This window comes from Diceros bicornis, chromosome 1 (assembly GCF_020826845.1).
Source record: "Diceros bicornis minor isolate mBicDic1 chromosome 1, mDicBic1.mat.cur, whole genome shotgun sequence".
NCBI classification, from domain to species: domain Eukaryota; kingdom Metazoa; phylum Chordata; class Mammalia; order Perissodactyla; family Rhinocerotidae; genus Diceros; species Diceros bicornis.
In genome coordinates, this window is record NC_080740.1 from 12,654,963 (window position 1) to 12,673,671 (window position 18,709).

Sequence of the window (18,709 nt, forward strand, 5' to 3'; positions counted from 1 at the left end):
TGATGGGTTAAAAAAAATCATTTTTCATTGGGAGAGTGGGGCAATGTTCCTTCCATATCTTGATATCACAAGACAGCAGCTGGGAATCCTGTGCTGGAATTTTGTACTAATAGGAACTATTAGGCTTGGTTGCCATCTCTTATTTCCCATAATTCAGTTGACTAAAGCTAATTAACACTCATGGTTATTGACCCGACACAGGTGATGGTACTTGCATTTTATAGATGGAACCTGAATAAGACATTGCAAAGCTCAAAATCAGACCTATGTCAAATTCTTAAAAGATTCCTAAATTCAGAAAACAAAATTTATATTGTTTTTTGCCACATTGCTTGATGTTTTTTCACATGTAATGAATGTATATATAATCACATGCAAATTTGTAATCAGGATTTATTATTGTGCTCTTTAAACATGCTGAACAATGGTGACTCCCTCCACCTCCTAAAAAAGAAATAAAATGTCCTACTGAGAATTAGTTCTTATAATTCAACATTGGACAACTTTAGTTCATACATTCCAACTACCATCTAGTTCATACACTGTTAGATTCACTCATGTCAAATATATAACTTAGGAACCTTGGAATACTGTTCTAATAGCTCTATGAATCTTCCAGAATTTGCAGCTGTGGCAGAGTGATGTTAAACAAACCAGTATCTTGGAAAGGGAAAATGATTGTAAAGTGACAGTACAATGCATGCTGAGTTAGAAAAGGAGGGGATTATATATTCAGAAAGCCTAGATTTAGGATCTGCCAAAACAATTTTTTCTTCTCTCAGCAGCAGAATTGTATTTACGTAACTCACATTTTTAAAAGAAATTTAATGCTTGCTTTTTTTCTTATTTGTTGTTGACCATGAAGAGTTCTCCTAAGAATGTCACTCCAAAAACATACTCTGTGTATACAAATACCACTGGGACATCATTGATACTATACTTGGTTTCTTTCCAGAAAAGAAGATTCATTCTTTTATTTAGGTATTCAGTTTTCTCTAAGACAGCAATTTTTTCAATTATTTAAAACATAAAATTGCTTTTGTGTTATTGAAAATTCTATTTTGAAACCGTGAAAACAGCATTAGAGATCAAAAGAGTGGCGATATGAATGTTTGTTTTCCTAATGTGTTGGAAAGATATAACAAACTAGGTAACTGAAAATTCCTATTCAAGAAAGTAGTTGGCATTAAAAAGATGAATGCTTTAATGTTTATTTTCATTAAAGTAAAATTGTACTTTACCATCTGCATTATTGAGCTCATCTAGAACAATTTATCCATCCATATATGCAACCTATATCATTATTATATCTAAATCTAGATATGTATTTTGTTTACAGTTCTGTGATTTTAACACCAAGTTCTCAAATTAAACATCAGTTTTTCTGCCTTTAGACATTAGTAATTCTCTCTTTGTGCTGTTTTCTATTCATGATGACCACATACAACTATTTGTTCTTTGTGTCTCAACTGGCGAATTTTGCTTGTTAGTTTGTTGATATACTACAAAACTTTTAATTCTCAAAACGAAGTGCCTGTGAAGTAAAAACAATGTTATAAAGAATACAAACAGCAAGGAAAAGCCAAAAAATTTGGTTTTATTTTGTGAAAACAAAATTTTCTGCTGTAAGGTTTTCAGCTGACCTATATTTGGTTTAACAAATATTGAAAGATTTTTTATTTCCTGAACACATACAAAAATGGCCGTGGGTAGTCGTCTTGATTAAGTAAAGAAAGAGGAAGCTATTCCGAAGGAAAAATGAGTAGTTTCTAAAAGGTTGATTTTGTATGCTGGGTTGATTTTACTTACTCTTATATAACTGTCAAACTTTTTTAAAAAAAAATCTAAGTTCAATGTCCAGGTTGTCTCAAGAAGATAATGCTGATGTGTGGTGGATATAGCATGAAAAAATCCCCTGCAATGTCCTCTATATCCTGTAGAAATATTGCTCAAGGCACCATCCTGACTTTTTTCTAAAGTACACGCTGTCACCTTACTTCTAACATCATGGCTTTACCATAACTGAAGATTTATGAAGTAGATATATTTAATTAAAATAAAACCTTATTCAAAGAAACAATGATTCTATTACCTTTATTTGCCCAGTTTTCCACAACAGGTAAAATGCTAATTATTTGGATAACTCTACTTACCTGTACATACTTAATATTCTCAAGCACCTCTTAGTTCCCCGTGTCTCTCATGCTTTCATTCATCTTTTATTTTTATGTTTCCTCAGAATTCCAGGATAATTTCTCAAGTGTTCTCTATTGAACTAATTCTATTTTCTCTATTATCAATATGCTATTCAGTGCTTCCCTTACAACCTTTCATTTAACAGTTACCTTATTTCGATATATGTTTTAATCTCACTTTTCTCCTTTTCTGTTTGTTCTAGCTTCACAGGTATTCTGTCCTCGCGATATTTTTAAGAGTATAAACCAAATAGTGATCTTCCTTCAGTTAAGTCACATCTTTGTCATCTCTAGCAGAGAGTCATCTCATGTTCAGTAATATTGTCCTTACACTCAGGAATGGCCCCCTGTCCTGGGCCCCACACTTTGGAAGGCCCCACTTTGGCCCTCCACCACACCTGCCTCCACACATTTACCGCGGGACCTGCAGTATCGCGCTTCCACACCGTCCTTCAGATGTCCGGGACCTGCCATTCCCTGCTCCACAGGGAGTTGCCTGGCGGACAGACATGCCTGCAGCAGGAGCAGGATAGAGTCAGGAGTGGGAAGAGAAGGGGTGTAGGCACTCCCCGTTATCTGTTGTGGAACCCTAACAGTCCAAATATTTCAAGCTGGAAACTGGATTTCAAGGTCTTTATGGAATTACATTTTTTCAAAGTAGGAGATAAAATATAACATTTTATTAAATTGATTTATGACTGTTAAACTTAGATTCATGGTTTAGGAACTTCTATTCGTACTCTTGCTTTAGGGTCTGCAAAAGTTAGAGACCACCATGACATTCAGACATGTAGCTATCCCAGGAGATCTAGGCATCTGCACCAAAAATTGACTTCTCCTTTGGATGTTCCTTGAAGAAGGTGTTCAGAGACTGGGATCCTCAGGGCAATATCTCTCATAGGATACACCTCATGGTGCAATGGATTCCTGAAGGACCTTCCTAAAGGTAGGGAAACAAATACACTCCTCAGGAGTGGTATGCTACGCTCTTAGGAGAGTGTACAGAACTTCTGCTGACCTGCATTCTAAGTGACGCCCTCTGAAAAATTTCTCCAGTGCCTGTGTTTTCTATAATATTACTTTGGGTTTCCACTTCCTTCCTTAAACAGTATCCTCTCAAATATACAAGAAACTATTTTAGATTTAAGTTTTCCAACCCCTTTTAGTCCTGCTGTACAATTGATCTTGCTACTTTTACTCCTAACCTGTGAAGATGAGGTAAAGTTCAGCAGTTGTTGAATATAGGTTCCATTTTTTGTGAGGAAGATTAGCCCTGAGCTAACATCAGTTGCCAATCCTCCTCTTTTTGCTGAGGAAGATTGGCCCTGAGCTAACATCTGTTCTCATCTTCCTCTACTTTATACATGGGATGCCTGCCACAGCATGGCTTGATAAGTGGTGTGTAGGTCTGTGCCCAGGATCTGAACCTGCAAACCTGGGCCCCTGGAGCAGAGCACGTGAGCTTAACCACTATACCACTGGGCCCGGCCCTATAGGTCCCATTTTGAGAAAATAATCTACGTGATTAAAATTTGGGATAGGCAAGGAACTTCAAATGCAAGGAAATGGTATCATGAAACTCTTTTAGTTCTAGCTCTGTGTTTATAAATTGCTGTTCTTTATAGCATAAGACTAAGATAGACAAGGAATATTTACAACCAAGTGAGCTAAATAAAGATCCCTGTTAACTGACTAGTCTGGCTGGGGCCAAGGTGCTCAGTAAGATTAAATGTAATGACTGTGCTCCCTTCTTTATCCTAAGTTGCAGATTCTTATCCTATGCTCCTTCATTTTCAATACAAAGAAGATAAACACTCTGAAATGTCAAATTGTTTTCGCACAGCAACCCCTAAATTTCATGGAATATAGCTGATAAGTTGAGCTGGTTGTTAATAATGAATTCTCTTCCTTATTTGTTCTTACTGTCTATATACGGCCAATAATCCCTCTCGTGGGGGCTTGGGAAGCAGGAAGAATTGAGACTGAATGCATCTCAGCAGCTGCTTAGAATAAGCTAATGTTAAAGTCTCCTCTAACAATTTACTCTGACTCAATAGAAACTAGAGGCAGCTAGCGGTATTAATGCCCACATCGATTCTAAAAGTAGTGGCCACAATATACTAGAATTTGGCACAGCAATGCTTGCAGTTTCAGATTGTACATTTTAGCAGCTGTGGTAGTTTCAGTGAGTGCCTTTTGCTCTAAGTGGTTTTAGGGAATCTAGCATGAATTGACACCAAAGGTGACGGGCAATAGTGGAGGCTTTGAAGGCAAAGGGAGATGGTCCCCTTGTTTTGACAGGTGCTAGCAGCACTGAAGGCACCTTTCTCTGACTACCAAAACATGCACAGCTAGAGCAGGAAAGGAAATTGCCCAAAGTCAATGGTAGTTAAGAGAACTTGTTTGCGATCCTGGTAAATCTCTGCAATATTTGGGGATGAAGGAGAGTGGGGCTTCAAAGAGAAATGAAGACTTCCAGTGAATTCTCTGGTAGGGATTGGAACTACAAAAATACTCTTCATCATTAAAAACAACCTGAATTCTTTACTGATTACAAAATCCCTGTATTAATATGTATATAGCAATGAAGATGTATTTGGTTGGGAAATAAAAGTTATGAAAGACATGAAGAACGTCTTCCAACAAAAAATGGCTTCTGACCAAAATTTTATAGTGCTAACAGGACATTCATTTCCTTTAGAATTATTCATTAGCAAACTTTTGTATGCTTTGTGCTATGTACAAAGGTACAATGATGCACATAAGCAAATCAAGGAACAGTGGCAAGCAGAAATGTGGCAAAATGGCTGTCAAGACAGGGCAGGAGAAATGAGGAAATGAGTATTCTAGAAAGCATTCAAAAAGGTAATTATATAAAAGAGTACAGGATGGAAAACGAAAATAGCTGAGTGGATAGGAAAGAGTCTTAAAGCCAAAGAAGAGAATAAAAACCTTCAAAAGGCTTGATTGGTTTTGTTAACACAGCAATTTCTGAATGCTGAAAAATTCATGTTTGTATGACTACAGAATATATTAATTTACTGAGGATTTGGTATAAAGGTCTATTGCAAATTTTTTATTGTTCCGCTCTGTAAATTGACTTTCATTAGACTTACTTCTCATGTGAATAATTTTTCTGTCTCTGCTTGCTGTTTATTGGATCAAATAATTGGCATTTTGATGACTATGTTGAAAGTGAAAGTTCTAGTGCTCCACTGAGCTATTCCTCCAGCATTCAGGCACTGAATTTGCGTGGAAGCCTTTCCCATTTCAGATTCTAATTCAAATCACAAATCAAAATTCTGAATATAAAGGATTATGAATAGGACAGCTCTGTATAGATTCATAACAAACTAAATTAACCCATAGGCTAAGATGGAAAGCTAAGGACATCTTTCAATTAGAACCAATTGGCTGTGGAAATAATATTTTGGCAGCTAGAGAATACAAAGCAGATTTCAGAAAATGAGCACCATGAGGGCTTTATTTGACATAAACACGAGTTTCTCATGCCATTCTTGGTATGTAGCTATGGTGATTTCAATTACTTTTTAGCACTTTTAAAGTGCTTGTCTTGTCCAAGAATTTTCTATTTAAAAACTGATATTTTCTTAAGACTTAATTTGTTATATTTTATTTTAGGTTTCTATAAATTTGGAACAATGTTTTATATTTTATGGAATATGCCTAAAAGTATGTTCTAAAATAAAGGTAATGTCTATCTTTTAGTGTGTATTATATAATTTTGAAAATTTAAAAGAATTTTTCTTTCAAAAATTTATTTAACATATGCAATACGTTTAGTTTTTGTACTGACAAAAAATTTTCCTCAAATGTCACCTTATCAAAATTTCTCTCAAATTGTACCCATACACTAGTCACGCGTTACACTTGTAATCACTGAGTTCCTGTGTACCATATGGGTGTATTGGAAGAGAGCAATAAAAGAAAATGTATTTATTAGTACAGGAATGTCTCATTTTTAATGAATTGAGTTCTTCCATTAGAATAAAGAAATGTTTCTAATCATGCAAATTCTTTATGAAACTAAGAAAGTTTTCATATAACGGATATAGAAAATAAGCATCTTATGTATATTCTTAGTTTTTCATAAAAAAACAGATTATTTTGTCAAACAAAATGTCTTTTATTGTCTGTTCTCTCTTTTCTTTGTTTTCCTCTGACTATTTTATTTCTGATTCTCGGATTAGAAAGGAAGAGATATAAGACTCAACTATAGGCATTTCAAGCACAGATTCTCAAGATGCACACAGTGCAGCAAAATACTAAGTGAACTGCCTGAAATACTTGCAGTAACAAAACAAATCTCACTGTCATGTGTGCTGGTGCCCTACAGAACTTACAGGATTTCTAGATAAAAGATAGAATTTTTTAAACCTTTCTTGCAAATATTTTCTAAATGGCATCATAGTTTGAAATGCAAAACATTCAGGCCTGATATTTTTCCACTTTGTTAATATTATGCAATTCCAGATGAAATAGTAGGAATTTTAACACATTATCTTGGAAAATCAAAAGGTCACTATGTATTGTACGAGCATACATAAATTTAAGTTGACATAAAACATATCTGATTTGAAGGTGATTTTTCCTTCATTTCCTTAAAATGATTATATTAACCTATAAACCTTTCAACAATCAAAATTATTCCTCTTTGGTTTATAGAACGTAAGGTGCTAATGTAAAATTCAAGCCAGAAAATAAAGAACAATTTAAAAATCAATGTCTACTAGCTATGACTATTTTACTTACATATATATTATTGGTATCACGAATAATGGTGGTGAGTACAAATCAGGACAATGAAAGACAATAGCTAAAAATAAGGCATGCATAATTTATATTCTCTCATCTACTTTTAATGAGAATACCTTTATCTGATATGATATACTCATCAGAATCTTGAAATAAAATGCAAATTCAGGGAATAATCATTACTTTGGAACTATAACTACAAATTGAACAAAAAATACGAATATTTTCTCTTTTACTCTGCAAACCATGACAGTTATACACTTTAAATATATTTACTAATATATTAAGGCTACTTTATTTAATCAAATCAGATACTTTCCAGTGCCAACACCATCTGATATTAACATTTGGTTAAATAGTTCAATAAAACTATTAATTTTTTCAATCTTTCTGTTCATTCATTCATGTGGTCATTCATTCGGAAAGGAGTTGTTGAGAACTTGCTATGCCATTGTGCTAGGAACTCCCGTGGAGTCTGTGTTTACTCCCAGGATTCTAAGATAAGGAGGTGAGCACTTGGAACAGCAAAAGAGAAAGATAAAAGGAGTCCAGGTCCCTAAGGTGTGGAGATCCACAATCTCAGTGATGAATAACCAATCTCTAGATTTTTTTTCTGTGGAAAATAGAAAATCTTCTGTTTTGTTTAAGCTACTATTACTTTGCAGGTTAGTTGTGGCAAATAACACATTTCCCTAAATGCAGACTATTGGGAAACAACAACAACAAAAAAATTGAGAAAAGTATTGAATAGGAGGAAAAAAAATCAAAGAGTCTAGGGAGTGATGATATGAATCAAAGAAAGTAAAATTTAAAAGAAAGAGCTAAGAAATAAAGACATAGACATTTTTGTTATCTTTTTCCCACCTTCTGGGCAAGTGTGTAGACACAAGGGGAGGAAATTTGGAGTAAGGACATTGGAAAATAGGCTGATTGAAATATTAGAGCATACGTTCTACTTAGAAGATATAGCAAAGAGGAACCCAGATCTGCTGATCTTCATTGCTGGAAAAGGGCAGGCTTGATCACCAGAGAAGAGAGAATCTTTAAGTGAAGGTTTGGGGAAAGAAGATTCACTCTGCCAACAACCAGTGATCTTGAGAGAGGACCCGGAGCAACAGATGAGAATCTCAGCCCCAGCTACAAACACCTCATTCAGTCTGGTAAAATCCTAAGCCCAGGACCCAGCTGACCTATACCCACATTACTGACCCACAGAAGCTGTAAGACAATACAGTTATGTTGTTTTAAGCTGCTAACTCTTTAAGCTGTGCTAACTCAGATAGCAAAAGAAAAATAGTATATCAGACAACTAGACCTAAACAAATAAAAAAAACATTCTAGATAGTAATGTGCCTGGTACACTTACTCTTATGAAATTTAAATTGATTGAATGTGAAATTTTAAAGATTTCTTGAGTCTCCTTTTGCAAATAATTAATTTGATTTTATTATTTTTTCTTTTGTTTGTTTCAAAAGCACACATTACTGTATTCTCTTTTGTCAAAGAATCGTAGAAGATTTAAATACTTTAGTGAAGGTTTAGCTTCATTGGCAAGACTCTAGATGAAACAAAATTATCTCTGGGTCTTTCCTTTCTTTTTAATATGTTGCATGTCCCCCATTTCCATCTACACTTGAGATATCACTCTTCATCTCTGAGAACTACACTTCAGTGAGCCACCCCTCATAGCTGAGGGGAGGGTATATTATTTCTCAAAGGTCTTGGGGCAAGAAAAGGTGGTACAAAGCACTGACATTAAATTTAACTGGAATCATATGTAACTTACTGAATACAGTAATTTCTTACTTTCCTTTTGTTAAAATGACCTTAAAATAATTTGGATATTTAAAAAAAATTTAGAAAACTTAAAATGTTTGTGTATATTTATATATAATTCTATTTCCATTGAATTATCAAGCTCCATCAAGAGGTTACATTAATTTTTGTCTACTTTTTGATTTATGCATAAGAGTAGATTAAGTATGTGCTTCTTTAAACTGACTTGTCTACGCACCACTGAAGTCAGCCTCAACTCCCTTTGGATCGCCTCAACATTTAACTCTCATTTGTAATTACACTCAGTTATGTATGTTGGGAGGGGACCCAGGATATTAAATAAAAACACATAACCTGGATTGATAAAGAAAAAATATGCTTGTCTTCTGGATAAAGCAGTGCTAGATATCTTTTCATATGGGTTCTTTACATCACCTGGGAAGTTCTCGGCCATCACCAAACATATTCATTCCCAAGATTGAGAAGCGTGATTAGTGCCTGGTAGAAACTGGGGAATGACTTTTGCTTAAAGAGAGGAAAGAATTCATAACGTGTGTAAATTTCTTTCCTCAAAATAGGCTATTTTTGAAAATGAGGACATGTTAGAAGTCAATTTATGTGATAGTGTTCTGAATATATGCATCACCTATTCTTTTTTTTCTAAATTTGAAACATTTCACACTGTAGGACTGGTTCAAGGGCTATTTGAAATTATATACCAAATTGTATCAATGAATGTTCTCTAGTTCTCTGGAGGTCTGTACTGTTCTAAGTGCGATGGGAAAAAAGGAAGAGCAGAAGGAAATTTTCTGCTTTGCAAAGCTAAACATTTTCAAACAGAACTTTTTTCTGCCTTTTACTACCTTCTGGCTATCTTCTCTGAACAGTACTTTCAGGTACTTTGTGCATCCTCCTCTTGAGCCCAGGGAGCCTTCTCTTTGTGTTCTTCAGTGTCAGCTCTAACTCAAGCTGCTCTTTTAGCTAGAGGGGCCAATGCATCTTACATTCTTACTACCAAGTTGTCAGGACAAGACAAGGGACCCATGAGGCAACACCATTTGTCCACTTTTTATTGAAAATTTAGTACACTCACAAGGAAAGGGAAGGGAAGGAGTCAAGGAAGCAACATGTGGCTCACTTTAAAAATATGCTAATTTGTGTTAACTGGAAAAATAACATATTTTAACATACTTGCCCTAGAGATTGAAATAATGTGATGTCTTTGCCCTCCCTCTCTTTCATACATGTAGCCCACTGCCCAGTTCTACTTTAATTTAGACAGGACACAAAGATACTGAGTCAACCTAATCCCCCACAATCCTCTTCCCCAACCCTCATCAATTCTCTGCCTGCAATAGATGCTCATCTCAGTCAGATACAGAAGTGCCCGGCAATTCACAGATAAGGGAATTAGAATATGAATAAATCAATTTACAAAATATTTAGAAGTCAGCCTTTCTGCTAATTTTCTTGAAGGTTTATAGCAATTAAAAACACAAAATTTGGTTATAGGAAAAATGTTGCCGACTTGGTGAAAAAGCAAAAAAAAAAAGCATTACCAATTTTGTTGTTTAGATTTGATATATCTAAATCTAGATTAAACTTTAATAAGGTGGGGCCACAGAATAATATTTTAACATTTTGAAATCCATCACGATGATGTAACATTTTTAATCATTTTTATATTCCTCAAATGCAGAAACTGAACCTAAATACTACTAGAAAAATGCTAACAAAATAAAATAGTTATCTTCTCATAAAGCATCAGTTCTCACACACAACTTCATCAACTTCCCTAGAAACTAGAGTAAAGTCTACAAATACAGCTAGCCATGTAGATGCCTAACAACAATCTCAAAATTTGCTGAACACATTCAAGCCTTTGGCTTTCACTTCAGGTCTTTGTTTATTTAAATAATGCGTTGCTTTAGGTGTGTCCTTCAAATTATTACACTGACAAATCCATATAATTTATGACAACAGCATTAAGGTCATTCAAATTCTACTTATCAGAGTCTCTCATAAGTAAGCTTTCTAAATCAGGAGAGGAGAGGAGATACTTTGTGGCTTAAATTGGTTTGCAATGTAAACAACATTTATTGGTTAGATTGGTATGACACATGTTAACCTATTATTAAGCTAGTTTTTGGAAAGGCTTGTCACTCAGCTTTCTGAGAACGGGCAGAGTGACAGGTGTCTGGTTGCTGTCTCTGTTTGAGAATATAAACTGGGTGGAGTATCAGGTCCTTTCCTTGTCTGGCTTTCTGAAAGCAACAGAAAAAGTCATTTAGCTGTATTGGTACAGCCCCACCTGCACCACATGCACACACACACACACACACACACACACACACACCACCGCCACTACCACCACAACTTACGTGCAATGGTTCAGTTTCCTATGAATGAAGACGGATGCCTGTTTCAATGAAGAGAGACACAGATGGAGAATTTCTCATCATTTGTAGCACTTTTCAACTTGAAGAACATGAGAGAAAATCTTTAAATATGACCTTTAAAGATTCCGTGGTGAGAATACAGCAATGCAGTTCTTACTACTTGTCATTTACAGTCAAATGTAAAATAAAAAATAAGTGAGTTAGAAATAATATTTACTGACATGTCTAGGTAATGAACAAAATATTTTCTTTCCTATTTTGAGGCTTTGAAAAAAATATTACAAACAGCAAGGACTCATTTACAGACCTGACGGAAAAATTTCTGGCTAACCTTGGTGTCCTTGGTGTCTTTGAGAAGGAGCTAAATTGCTTCAAGGCTATTTATGGAAATGCCTAACAACACTTTCTGTTACAGCTTACAATAAAGAAAACTTTTAATAAATGTACTGTATTTATTTCTTTATAGATGTGATCTGAAGACATTTTATACAGAAGAAGAGTAAATGGGGATGGGGGCTTTGTGGTGATCTCTGCCAGAAGCTGGAAAGAGATCACAGTTCTGGACATTTTTCTTTCTCTGTATCCACATTCTTGGGCTCAGCCCTGTCACTCTGCAATTTTGTTCCTCTATGGCCATTACACTCGTATCTTTTTGATACACACAGAATATTGTGTCTTTTTCTCTAAGTAGAAACATGTGAGTCTTCTCTTTTCCCAGGAGAGGAACACAGCTTGGCTAATTCATTTATGGAAAAATATTTTACTTGACATTTACTGTATTCTTTATACTTGTGAAAAGATAATGGTTGTTATTGAACAGAACTTTGTGGAATTAAAGTATATAAAATATTTTGGTGACTCATAGTATAGTATCATCTATAAAATTCTATTCATAATATAACAAAATCTAATGAATGTAGCTATTCATATTAATAAATTATAAAGTAAATTATAAAGCACGTTGTAAGAAGGCTTAACTGGAAGATCATGATAAGCTATTATGCATATGTTTAATAAGTGAATGTAAACTATTACCAAATACTTTGAATAGCAACTAATTTAGTATATTTGATTTATCTTAAAGGGAAAAAAGTTTCCACAGCTTTAAGAAAAAGTATTTATACTTCAAGCCAACTATTAATGTTGCATTTGAACCAAGGAGTAGGGATACACCACATACAAGAAGCCGTTTGATCTACTTCCTTTTGTCAAAGCATGAAACTATCAAAGTTAGATCATTCTCTTTTATGTCCTTCACTATCTTGAAGAGAAAAGTTCATGCCCATTCTCTCTAAAACATTTTTCATACCCCTACCATTGTAAAATTTTCAAAGATTTATCTAATATAGTCATGAATTATATTAGAGCTGAAAGAGAACTTACCTATCTAATGAATACCTATTCTAATTTTAGGGATGACCAGTTGAGCCAAAAAGATTTTCCCAAATATATGCAAATCATTATTGCAAAATGAAGACTAGGACCCTTTGCTCGTTGCACTTAGTCCTATAGTCTTTTTTACAACACTTTGCTTCTACTCAGGCATAATTTTCAAAAAGACAAGGGTAATCATTTGCATTAGTCTGGTTTGACTAAACTATGCTGCAGTAAAAGACAGCCCCCAAATCCAATTCAGTATAGTAATTTTATTCTCATGGAATTTTCATGACGTGTAACTTTCCTGGGTAACTGCCCTCCAACTGCCATCAAGCCTCCTTTGGTCTTGTAGGCTCTACCATCACAACCTGAGTCTTTGTCACCATGGCCAGAGGAGAAGGACCATCAAGAGTTCACAGCTATTCTTCTGTGCTTTGGTGCAGATGTTATATGCATCACTTCTGATTATAGTCCATAAAACAGAATTAATCTTATTACCCCATATAACTACAAGGATACTGGAAAATAATCATTCCTGTGCCCAGGAAGAAGAAAAGTAGATGATGGTTGAATACTTGTAATGACTTACTAATAACGTCTTCCTCATCATCCAACTCTTATTTTCATAAGCGATGGTGTCTGTTTGAGATCGGGTAGCCTCTGCCACTTGTTAGATGTGTAATTTATGCTTTATATCGCTTTCTTCCCTACTACGTATTAACTTCATTGGGGAGTGGTCTTATATTAAAACATTTTGTATCTCTAGTACCATATACTGCTTTTGCACATGGTAAATGTTCACTAATGCTTTGTTGAATGAATAAACAAATAAATGAATGAATGGTAACTAGTCACGCAGCACTGCTCTCTTGTGGGTAATTTCATCGTATTTTTGCTGCTCTGGCAATTTATCTATATCCTAATTTTGCTTCAAATCAAACCTTCTCAGTACAGCCAACAGGAGTGTCATCTCTACAATTTTAGAGCTGTGTCAGAAGTCCTCATTTATCATTTTCCATGTACCACGTTATAGTAACATTGGAGAAACAGATAAGTAGATAACATAGTGGTTAAGATCAAGAGCTTAGTGTTAGCAGCTGGGTTCAAATCCCAGCTACTGTCAAACTGTGACCTCAGACAAATGGTTTAAACTCTCTATGCCTTAATTACATCATCTGTAACGTGAGAGTGAAAAAAAATAGTAACTATTTCAAAGACTTTTAAAACATTAAATGTGATACTCTCTGTAAAACACTTAGAAAAAAGCTTGAAGCAGGTGGGCAATAAATTCTATCATACTTAGATATGATATATTTGACGTAGAGATTTCCTCCCTAAAGTTATAGAACACCTTTGAGGTCAGAGACTGCGTTGAATCTTTGCTACAAGCACACTCAAGTACTGAGGTCAATGACTTCCCCTGAGAAACCTTCAAAAAATATTTAATAAAAAGCACATTTCCAGAACACGGAAATCTTCCCAGGAAAGGTAGGCACATTTGGGGATTAATGTAAGTGAGCTAATTAGTCATGTGGGTATCACGAGGTATGATATTTAAAAGGACTGAGGTTCACCAAAGAATGGCAAGTGATTTCTTTTAACTTCTTAGCACATTGTGTCAGATTTCTATTTAATAATGATTTTTCATCTATTATTTTATGTGATAAATAATTTTTATGCTCTCCTTTGTAAATTTATGCAGAGAACCCACTATAAGAAGAATTTATAGAAATAGAGTAAATAGAACTATGGGAGAATTTTTAACACTTTTAAATTTTAGTCATATAGATCTCTTAGGTAATTTTAATTCACATTTTAGTAAATTAAATGCTTTAAGAGGAAAATAAAATAACCTCTGTTACTCTAACCAGGAAGTAGGATAATTGCATCATTTAATCCTCACGTGGAAACTTAAGTATTATTGCTCAACACAAATGTTTATAGATGACATAAATTAGGGTCAGAAGTTTTAAGTAACTTGCCCAAGAAGATCCAGCCAGCAAACGGCTGAGCTAGAATTCAATTTTATGTCTACATTTGTGTAGTTATTTTTTTGTCAAGATGTCAGGTACAAATAATTAGATTAATCATAATTTTTGCCTCATGGCACACTCTGATCATTGGCCCATATAAAGCCATGTTTAAAACTTTTCAAAAAGACATGCAATGTAAAAGAAAAGAATCCAAGCTTATCAGTTATTTATTGTTATTCATTTGGCATTAATTATATTTTCCCTTAAATAAGCTTATGAGCTGATATTTCTGCAGAGGAGTCCATTAACTATGTGCACATTGCAGGGATGGTTCAAGTGCAGAATGAATTAGCATAATTAAGGAGCTTTATCTGTGACCTACAGTAAATCATTTCCTTATATTTTATCATCAGATTTAAATACTGTCTACGTAAAGTATTGCAGACAGAATTCCAGAAGATTAGAAATTGCATCCTACGACGAATAGGTAGCTACAAACCTAGTTTAACTCAGGGATAGCCTTCCCTTGTAAGGTCACTGTTGAAGAAGGTAATAGAGTAGTCTTGGGTTTATTAGTAGGATAGATTGCCTGTTGTCAAGGGATCACATAAGAAAATCTCTGAGAGCCAAAAATCCTGCATGCTGTTTTCCTATTCTTTAAAATGAAAAAATAACACATTTACTATGATGAATTAATATGAAAATACATGTAAATTTCTTTACTGTCTCAATATGCAATCTATAAGAATTGTGAATATTACTATAATTTTAATAGATACATATTGTTGATTGAAGGACTAGACACCTCCTAGATTGAATAAAAGTATGGCCACTTTTGCAAGATACCTTTTAAGGAACAGTGTTAGAAAAGAAAATAACTAATTGTATCAGATTAATTCTCAGTAGACATGACCCTGCAGCAATCAGGATCCTACAATAAGGAATGAATTCCAGAGAGTTTTATGTCTTCAGGGGATGCTGCTTAGAATACTGCTTACAAACAGCCAAGATTCCACAGAAGCCACTCATTCCTTAGCAAGGAAAGTCTCCTTGGAGATTAACTGTAAATCACGTTTCCACTTGGAACGGGGAGAAGCAACGGAGGACCATATGACTTGTCCCTTCCTCTACCAGTCCTCTCCCTAATCCAAACCTCACCACGAGGCAGCGGGCATAGATCAGTCATAATATGCCTCAAAGCGGAAGAACACCAACAAACTGCATTTCGTAACTTGCCTTGAAAAGAACTTGATTTTGTGCTCATTATGCCTTTAAAGAAGAGAGAACACAAGTAAAATAAGGGAAGGGAAGGTGCCCCTATTTCAGCCAGTGACACAGTGATTGGTAGGATCCTCGAGGTGCAGTGTGATGAGCCTGGTGTTGCCTGCTTAAAACTACCATGAAATGAATTCAAAGAGAGGTCCACAGAGAACAAAAGAAAGTATGACAATAAAACTATTGGCTTTTATGTTGTTTTAAATTAACAGGGGATTAAATTAAGCAAATTTAAAATGGCATTAAAAGAGTTTCAATACCATAAATGCAAGAAGTTAAGACTTGCGCTGTTTTACTCTCCACTTTCTGTTAACGAGTGGCAGTACAAATTCCCCTTCACAGATCACCTGTAAATCTTTGCTTAATAGGCACAGGATTTACTAAAAACAACGCTGAGAGGAAACCACGTTAAGTTAGAGTGCTGTCAGAATTCACTCAAGTTTTTATTTTACAGAAAAATTGAGATTGTAGGCTAACCGTTCACTCTTATTTTGACAAATGTGTACATTAATTTACTTGCAGTTGCATTCTTGGGTATTATCCAGGCCCTTAAATCTTGATATCTTCATACTTTCCGTTCTCTACTCACCTCTGCAGTCCTGAATTTACGTACCTTCTTCTTAGGGCATAAAACTGTCTCATAATGAAGGGCAATCTGTTTAGAGCATGTTTACATATGTGTGCCCAGAATATCCAAGGCGTTGCAGTAGCAATAGAGGCTCACCCATTTAATAATAAAGCTGCAATGGGCCCGAATGTTTCTTCCTTGGCCACCTGGCCCCTAAGAGAGTGTGGCCCCACAGCCTGCATCTAGCAGAAGGAGGAGCACTCTCTTTCTACCTTCTACATCCACCCCTCCATCTGGGTAAACTAAGAAGCTTTTACGACATTATAACATTGTAACATTGTCCAACTCCACCAGAAACCTGAAACTTGACTGTGGCTTTTGCGGCCAGAATAAACAAACAAACAAACCTGGATCTATAACTAAGGTTTAAGAAACAAATCTTGGTGAAATAAAGTCCAAGAATAGAACAAAATAATTTTTGAAGTAAATCTTCAAAATACATGCAAACTCCTTAGATGCATGCCTGGCAATTGGTAAGTGCTCACTGAGTATAATAAAAATTATTATACATTTTAAAAATAAATAGGAAACAAGGGTTGAAGGTTGAAAAAGTCTATGTAATTATGTATTGTGTTATTTTTCTCTCACGTAGTTGTTTCTGCTTACAAACGACATGGTCTACATCTCCAGTAGGAAAGTAACCCTTCCAGATAAATTAAAATCAGTACTTCAAAATGTAGAGATGAAATGACCACATCCCTAAGGACGTGATTCTAAATTTCAATTCAATAACATTAAATCACAATTATATTTGGTTTAGAAGTAAAGCATCTAAAGACTCCACTTAAATCAAATTAAGAGCACTTAGATACAATTATCAATAGCATACAATTTGAATCACTTGGGATCAAGCCTTAGCAATTGCCCTAACCACAGGCAAAATAGCAACTGAAATCTAAAAATCAAAATTTAGATGAGTACTTTTGTACTTCCCACGCAGGCAGAAGATATTACGTTCCTATAGTCCATAATGTAGACAGGAAATGAATATACACGTGTAGAGATTTTGTCTGGAACGTTGGAACAAATTTAAGAGCTTAACAACATCCATTTGTTATCTTTCTAATATGGGAGCTATAATTCTTTTTTTCTTTTTAATTCTTTTTTTTTTTTTGTGAGGAAAATCAGCCCTGAGCTAACATCCGTGCTAAATCCTCCTCTTTTTTCTGAGGAAGACCGGCTCTGAGCTAACATCTATTGCCACTCCTCCTTTTTTTCCCCTTTTCTCCCCAAAGCCCCAGTAGATAGTTGTATGTCATAGCTGCACATCCTTCTAGTTGCTGTGTGTGGGACACGGCCTCAGCATGGCCGGAGAAGCGGTGCGTCAGTGCGCGCCCAGGATCCGAACCCGGGCCGCCAGCAGCAGAGCGCCTGCACTTTACCGCTAAGCCACGGGCCAGCCTGGGAGCTATAATTCTAATTAACACTGGAAGATAAAATTCTTTCTCTTTTCAAAAATGCCATTTCTTTGCAACACAATCATAATCATAGACTTTTTTAAAAGTTGATATTATACCAAAAAAGAAGAGTTTTATAAAACCTTGTTTCTTGGAAAATCAAATCATAGAATTTTATAAGCAAAGGTAACTCATACAAGATTCAATCAAACGTTTTCTTCAGTGCTGAAACCTGCATCAGATCTGATCACCTCATTCTCATTTGAATAATTCCAGTGGTAAAAAGAAAAAATAAAAGCCAAACTCTGTTTTCTTAGGTAACAACCGAACAATTGTTCCATCTCTCTTATTGAAAAAAAAAAAGTCTCTGCTTTCATGAGATAGCATAGGTAAGTTTTAAATTTAGTCACTTCACATATTTATCTGACTTGTCTGGTCTACCTCAAGAAAGCAGATTTAGTGATCTAGCCTCTGGAGACTTCTGAGTGTCTAACCTTAGCTGAAATATCCTCTTTTCCTTCAGACATTTCCTGTTTGTCATCATTTCCAGAGTCCTCAACCTCTAGTTCAACCCAACATTAAATATGTCCTTTTAACTGAAGCCCCTATTCCAAATATAAACTAGTCAGTGGAGACAAAAATGGGACTGTTATTTTGCTTGATCTGAGAATTTCTGCTTGTATTAAGAGATTCTGAAATGTTATTAGTCAGGTCTTTTTTGTCATCATATACACTGTTGGCTTATATTACATGGACACTCGTAGCCCGCCAAAACTTTCAGGCCTTTTTCACAGTAGGTGTGTATAAGTCAAGATCATGCTATGACTATGTAATAGATTTTGCATCTAAATGTGGTACTTTATATTTCTCTTTTCTTCTTTTTAATCAATAATATTTTCATGATTTCAAATCA

The 18,709-nt window shown here is 35.1% G+C and overlaps 1 long non-coding RNA gene across 1 annotated transcript in view; it reads right to left on the bottom strand.

Annotated features, from left to right (window-relative positions):
- Window positions 1–10,780: 10,780 nt before the first annotated feature.
- LOC131394881 (uncharacterized) overlaps window positions 10,781–18,709 on the bottom strand; it is a 135,217-nt gene continuing 127,288 nt past the window's right edge. Inside the window, exons 2-3 of the long non-coding RNA XR_009216242.1 lie at window positions 11,129–11,166; window positions 10,781–11,011 (exon numbers count right to left, since the gene is read on the bottom strand). This is a non-coding gene — a long non-coding RNA (uncharacterized LOC131394881). The remainder of the gene's footprint in view (window positions 11,012–11,128; window positions 11,167–18,709) is intronic.